This window comes from Felis catus, chromosome A1 (genome assembly GCF_018350175.1).
Source record: "Felis catus isolate Fca126 chromosome A1, F.catus_Fca126_mat1.0, whole genome shotgun sequence".
NCBI lineage: Eukaryota > Metazoa > Chordata > Mammalia > Carnivora > Felidae > Felis > Felis catus.
Window position 1 is genome coordinate 114,299,783 of NC_058368.1, and position 7,420 is coordinate 114,307,202.

General features: G+C 40.7%; 1 long non-coding RNA gene and 1 other non-coding gene across 2 annotated transcripts; one reads left to right on the forward strand and one right to left on the reverse strand.

Annotated features, from left to right (window-relative positions):
• Positions 1–1,792: 1,792 nt before the first annotated feature.
• Positions 1,793–1,865, reverse strand: TRNAE-CUC. The gene has a single exon. It is a non-coding gene; the product is annotated as a tRNA-Glu (tRNA).
• Positions 1,866–2,076: 211 nt separating this feature from the next.
• LOC109500706 lies at positions 2,077–7,214 on the forward strand. The gene is made up of 2 exons (XR_006599309.1): positions 2,077–3,135; positions 6,824–7,214. It is a non-coding gene; the product is annotated as an uncharacterized LOC109500706 (long non-coding RNA).
• The last annotated feature ends 206 nt before the right edge of the window (positions 7,215–7,420 follow it).

Genomic DNA, 7,420 nt, shown 5'->3' on the forward strand with positions numbered 1-7,420 from the left:
GGGTTTTTATTGCTAGTGATGAGCCCCATGTGGAAGTCTTTTTTGGCAGAAGTTGCTAAATACTTGTAAATCTATTTTTAAATGAAAACCAACAACCACTAAGAGCCTCCAAACTCTTGGGGCTATTTAAGTTTTTTGTTTTTTGTTTTTGTTTTTGTTTTTGTTTTTGTTTTTGTTTTTGTTTTTTGAGAAAGAGTACACAAGCAGGAGAGAGGGGCAGATGGGGAGAGGGAGAGGAAGAGAGAGAGAGAGAGCGAGAGAGAGAGAGATAGAAAATCCCAAGCAGGCTCCATGCTCAGCACAGAGCCCAACTCAGGGCTCAATCCCATGACTCTGGGATCATGACCCAAACCAAAATCAAAAGTCAGATGTTCAACTGACTGAGCCACCCAGGCACCCCTGTTTTTAAGATATCTGAACCTTGTGAATTGTAACACATATAAGCATACCTCCTCCCTAATAAGGAAGTATATTTACACTTCCCACTTATAGAATAAGACATATATATTGATAAGGATGGGATATAGATGCAGTTTTATGTGCAGGAAAATCGACTGCCTAGAAGATGATGTTGTAACTACCCGGATTCCCACAAAGTAGCAAAATGCTACCTAATTCAATCAAACTCAGCTAGTTTTCTTTTTCTGGAAGTATTCCTGTATATTGGGGAAAAAGAAAGGACTAAAAACTAAACAAAATTAAAATTTTCTCATAAAGAAGCAACTCACCATTAGAGAGTGGTATTGCTGGCTCTTCTAAGGAATGCAGTGGAACCTATCTGGGCCACTTTCCCCAGGACCATTGTGCCAGTGTGCAAGAATGCATGTTCTTCATAAACAAACAAACAAAAAAAATTACTAGCTGCAAAGAGAAGAAAGTGTTCCAGGGTGTACAAATCCCACGCCAACATCCAAAATAATGGCAAATACTGTTCTGATCTTAGCAACCCAAAGTAACCTTTGAGCCATTTATTTATTCAACACACATTTCTTGAGCAACTATTATGGCCCTGGTACTATGTTAAGGGATATAATCATGATCTCTGCCCTAAAAAAGCTTTATCTTACATATCTCTGGAATAGAATGTTTTTGGAATAGAACCAAAGTTAACATAATGTTTATTTCAGCTTCCATATTCACTCACACAGCTACTGGTGCCATCCAGTTTGGGAAGCTAGAACAATTGACAGTGACTCTCATCTCTGCCAAGTACACATTTTTGGCCTGATCACTTGGAATTCAGTGTATGTCAATAATATAAGCCAATGAAATCATCAGCTATAAGGCTAACTTCTTTTGGCTTCTTGATTAAATTCCTATAGTCAACTAGGTATTTTTTCCACAATCAGAACTTTTATTGTTTAAAAAAGGGGGATGGCGCCTGACTGGCTCTTTCAGTAGAGCATGTGATTCTTGATCTTGGGGTCATGCATTACAGCCTCATGTTGCGGGTAGAGGTTACTTAAAAAGAAAAAAAAGATATTTGTTTTTCTTCTCCCCTCTTCCTACACCTGTGTAAGAGGGAAAAAAAAATTTGTAAGAAGAAAATAGCTTAGCTAAGGGTAGGGAATAAGGTTTTTATTTTATTCTAGTATTTTGTTTGTTTTGAGAGAGGTTGCAAGTGAGCGAGTGGCAGAGAGAGGGAGGGAGAGAAAGGAAGAGAGAAGTGGAGCTCACCCAATGCTGGGCTGGAACCCACGAACTGTGAGATCATGACCTGAGATGAAGTCAGATGCTTAGCCAACTGAGCCACCCAAGTGCCCCGATTCTATTTTATTTTATGTAGGCTCTGTGCCCAACATGGGGCTTGAACTCATGACCCCAAGATTGAGAGTCGTACACTCCACCGACTGAGCCAGCCAGGCACCCCTCCATGTAAAGGAAACTTAAAAAGTCCTCAGAGGAGTGCCTGGGTGACTCAGTTAAGCATCCAACTTCAGCTCAGGTCATGATCTCACAGTTCGTGGGGTTTGAGCCCCCCATTGGGCTTTGTGCTGACAGCTTGGAGCCTGGAGCCTGGAGCCTGCTTTCAGATTTGTGTCTCCCTCTCTCTCTGCCCCTCCCCCGCCCTTGCTCTCAAAAATAAATAAACATTAAAAAATAATAATAATAAAATACAAAATAAAAAGTGCTCAGAGATTCAATGAGATTTTGACCTTCACGAAAGCATGGGCCTTCTGCTATCCCTTTGGCCAGAAATCCAGGTAAGAGGATCTTGCCATTCTGCATACCTTTCCTCTCCCTTAGAGGCCTGAGGTTTTTGGGTCCTCCTACCATTTGACCAGCCAGCCTCCTCAAATTCCTTTCATTAGGGCCACACCTTCCCTGGCAAACTAACAGCCCAAATACTTGCAGATTACACTCTATATACAACCATATTTTTGCCAAATACCTGACTGCTCTTTTCCACTAAAGACAAAGGTATAATGATTTACAGAAGCATCCGGTGTTTTTCCAGTCTCCCAGCTCATCAGAAGAGAAACTCTGAAGTATGAGGGCTCACATTCTTATTTCAGTCTTTCATAGTAAGAGAGAAACCAAACTGTACATGAGGGAGATGTATTATAGTTATTATGCAAGTGTGTTACTTCCCTTTTAGAGTAGGATACTACCTGTATCCTAAATGAGTGTCTTACCAAAAACAAGTACCACAAAAACACTTGTGGAAAAATGAAATGGCCCTTAGTGTAAGCAAATTTGTTGCCTTTTAACAACAAATTTTGCTATTTGTTTCTTCTTGTTTGTCTTATGTGTATTGTTTCCCTCCACCTGTAATACTTGGATAGTACATACTCATTCACACACTTGAAAATATTTATTGAGCATGTAGTATATGCCAGGTACTGTGCCACATTCTGGAGACACAGCAGTGAACACACTAGACATGATTCCTGCCTTTTGGGGAACAGAGTGTAATTATGTCAATAAGCCTAACTCCAGTTCAAGTGTCCTAAGTATCACCTTATCTGGGCAGCCTCTATGATCTCATCTAGTTGGATAAGGCATCCATATTCTCTGGGCCTCTGGTATCTTGTCCATAATTCACATTGGAGAATTCCCCAAACTAAGATCCCTGAAGGGCCACATCTTCAACTGGAGAACAAGAAAAAAGAACTTGACCTACCAAAGGAAAGGGTAAGGAAATCTGTCTCCAACTTAATTGAGGATGGAGTAGATAAAAAGAAAACTCATCTCTAAGAATCTCTAAACAAGTTTACAAGCATATTGAGGGACCCAGAATTTCACAATACTGGTGTGAACCAGAAAATCCTGAGCTGAAAACTATAAAGGTGATCATGTTAGTGCCCGCCCCCCTCCATCCTGTACCTTGCATAAGCAAAAGTGAATCCTCTGGAAATCCTATAGGTAAGGTTCCAAGAAATATGACCTCATAATAAAGTATCACAAAAAAAAAAAAAACAAGGAAATAATGAACTTCAGAATAATATCGGCAATGACTGCAAGTATTCTAGTTATCAAATATGGAATATAAATAATGTATATGTGTGACATTGTGATATAATAAGAAATACATATTTGGTCTCTTTCCTGGTTCTTGGCACAGAGCTCCTAAAACCCTTGTAATTTTCTGAGTTATAGGGGTAAAAGGAGTATATTTCTTATTCATAACAAGCCCCTTTTTCCATCACACCTGAGTTCATGCTAATCAGTTGACTTAAAGAGGGCCCCTAGATAACCTCAGGATGGGGCTAATGCCAGAAAGACCAAAAGATTAGAGGGGTTAGAACTTGCAGCCCCACCTCTGACCTCCTAGGAAGGGAAGGAAGCTGGAGATTAAGCTCTATAAAAACTTGAACAATAAGATTTAATGAGCTTCTGGGTTGGTGAATGCATCCATGGGCTCTGACAGTAGTATATCCCAAATTCCTCAGGGACAGAAGCTCTTAAGCTTAGGAACCTGCTGCACCTGGCCCTACATACCTCTTCATCTGGTTATTCATTTGTATCCATTATAATATCCTTTATAATAAACGAGTAATAGAAAGTGAAGTGTTTCCCTGGGTTCTGTGAGCCATTATAGCATTATAGCAAATTACTGAACTTGAGGAGAGAATCATGGGAACATGATTTATAGCCAAGTCAGACAGGAGTGGGGGTAACCCAGGGACCCACTACCTGCAATTGGTATCTGAAGGTTGGGGGTGGGGGGAGGACAATCTTGTGTTTGTTTTGGAGTGATTAGATGTGAGATTGACTCAGACCACATTGCTGTCCTGGAAAAGCAAGGGGGTGGGCGTAGAGGGAGGTGCAGGAGCCATGGTAATGTGGACAGCTACTAAAAGCTAAAAAAGACAAGAAAACAGATTCTCTCCAGAGGCCCCCTAGAGCCTGGATTTTAGACTAGTGAGACACAATTGAGACTTTTGACATATAGAACTGTAAGATAATAAATTTGTGTTTTGTGTTTTTTTTTTTTTTTAAGAAAAATGACCTTATATCTTGGAATAATTTTAGGTTTATAGAAAAGTTGCAAAGATAACACAGAGAGTTCCCAGCTAGCTTAATCCTAGTACCTAATGCCTTAAAAAAAAAAAAAAAAAAAAAAAGACATTAGAGCAGCTTTAGGTTCACAGCAAAATTGAGAAGGTAGAGACTTCACAGATAATCTCTGCCCCAACATAGGAATTTGTATTTTTTAAGCCACTAAGTTTGTGGTAGTTTGTTAAAACAACAGTAAAAAACAAATACAAAGGCAAATGATGTTTTGAGGAGGAAAAAAAGATGATGTACCATATAATACATATATACATACATATAATACATATATATACATGTATATATGGTAAACAAAATTGGCTTTATTAAATAATTCATGAATTGGGCAGCATCCCATCTACCAATTAGAAGGGAGCTCTGAGTTCAAAATGGAAGATTGTTATCTTCCATTGTTATCTTCAGCCTGGGAAAGGCTGAAATTGCAGTTAGGTTAGGTATTAAGTCTTGGCAGGACTAAGCACAGGTGACTCCACAGGCATGTTGTTTCTTTTTATTAAATTTTTTTTTCAACGTTTATTTATTTTTGGAAGAGAGACAGAGCATGAACGGGGGAGGGGCAGAGAGAGAGGGAGACACAGAATCGGAAACAGGCTCCAGGCTCTGAGCCATCAGCCCAGAGCCCGACGTGGGGCTCGAACTCACAGACCGCGAGATCGTGACCTGGCTGAAGTCGGACGCTTAACCGACTGCGCCACCCAGGCGCCCCATGTTGTTTCTTTTTAATAATGCTCAAGAAAAATGAGAGATTAACCGAAAATTCAGTATAATTGTTACCTCTAGTGGAGGGTATGGAGCATATATATGCAATCACCCAAGAACAGGGCTGCACTAGCCTCTATGTGGCCAACAACAGCCCAGAGATCCACAGCCTAGCTGCAGGTGGAGCCTTTGTACCCGAGGAAAAGGCCCCATCCTCCTGGAGCAGATTTCCCTCCCCTTGGTAGGACCTTTGTGAGTGCCCATCTTGTACCACAGTGCTAGCAACCCCACCAAGGGACTTCAGAGGTTCTGCAATATTCTACTTTTCAAGCTGGTTGGACAGTACATGGGGCTTATTTTTCATAATTATCTTTCAAACCATATATACACATATACATTATATACTCTTCCAAAAGTATTATTCACAGTTTTTTAAATGGTAAAATATTCAGCTATGTGATGAAATGTAGTACCCTTCCACTCTGTGCAGAGCTTTGCCAGTACTTGAGCACCATTCTCACCCTGTGTACAATCTAAAAATCAGGGAGTTCTGAAGGATATTAGAATGATGCTTTGTTTTGGGGGCACGTGGGTGGCTCAGATGGTTGAGTGTCTGACTTTGGCCTAGGTCATGATCTCACAGTTTGTGTTCAAGTCCCACATAGGGCTCTGTGCTGACAGCTTGGAGCCTGGAGCCTGCTTCAGAGTCTGTGTCTCCCTCTCTCTGCCCCTCCTCCACTTGCACTCTGTCTGTCTCTCTCTCTCTCAAAATAAACATTAAAATTTTTAAAAAAGAATGATTCTTTGTTTTTAATATATTTTTTTGAATTTTCCAGGCGTATTTTTTTTTAAGTTATCTCTACATCCAACATGGGGCTTGAACTCACAACCCTAAGATCAAGAGCCATGTGTTCTACTGGCTAAGCCAGCCAAGCACCCCTGGAGTGATGCTTTTCTTAACTCCATGCTAGCTCTTTTCAGAGTTGGGGCAAGTTATCCTCAAGCAAGAAAATAGGATTCCCCTTCTTTCAGGATTCCCCCTTTCTTTCTTAGCCCTATCTTAAATGAGGTTTTGTCTGTGTTCTCACCCAGATATTGTACACAGTGGTAGGAGCTAAATGTGCAAACCACAGAGAAGTTAGGGGGCACCTATAATCCAAGAAAGCTCCCTCAGGGGCACCTCCATTGGTTAAGCATCCCACTGCTGACTTTGACTCAGGTCATGATCCTGTTGTTGGAGCACCTCATCGGGCTCTGCTTGGGAATCTCTCTCTGCCCCTTCCCCACTTGTGTGTGCACGTGCACGCACATTCTCTCTCAAAATAAACATTCAAAAAATTTAAAAAAATAAAAAAAAAGAAAGAAAGCTCCCTGAGACCTAAAGAGAAATTTCATTACTAGGGATCTAGTATGTCTGATAAAATCTGACATGCTGACATCAGAGAAAGCAAACAGACAGACAGATGAACTTGGAAGGTTCTGTGCCAGCCTAGGAGTCCTGGATTCTAGATACTGCAACTATGAGATCGCCTTGACTCTTCCAAAGAAGCCTAGGACCTTTTCTTCTCTTTCTTTCTCCTTTTATTTTCTTTTCCTTTCTTAACAGAGCACCTTGGAAAGCAGAGAAGACTATGGAAACACCCCTCCCTCATTCCCACGTAGTCGTGCTATCTTCAGAAGGGGTTACTTGGATCCACTGGTCTTTCAGTTCAAGCCTCAAACCATGAAGAAGTTTTGCTACTTAAATGCAAGTTTCTCCTGCCCATCTAGACCTAAGACATGCTTGGCTCTTCTTAACTCTGATATTGGATCTAGACAAGTAATCAACTCACAGAGTGGCTGAGAGATTCACAGCAGCACCCTTTTTTTTTTAAATTGTTTTCAAATGTAAAAATAATATGTAATATTGGGAATATTCATAACATTTAGCAGAATAAAGAAAAGGGGCACCTGGGTGGCTCAGTCAGTTAAGCATCTGACTTCAGCTCAGGTCATGACCTTGCGTCCTGGTCAGTAAGTTTGAGCCCCTCATAGGACTCTGTGCTGAAGCTCAGAGCCTGGAGTCTGCTTCAGATTCTGTGTCTCCCTCTCTCTCTGCCCCTCCCTCACTCATGCTCTTTCTCTGTCTCTCAAAAATGAATAAAAGTTTAAAAAAAAAAATAAAAAGTAAAATTCTCTCTTTACCCTCTAATCTTAATCCCCC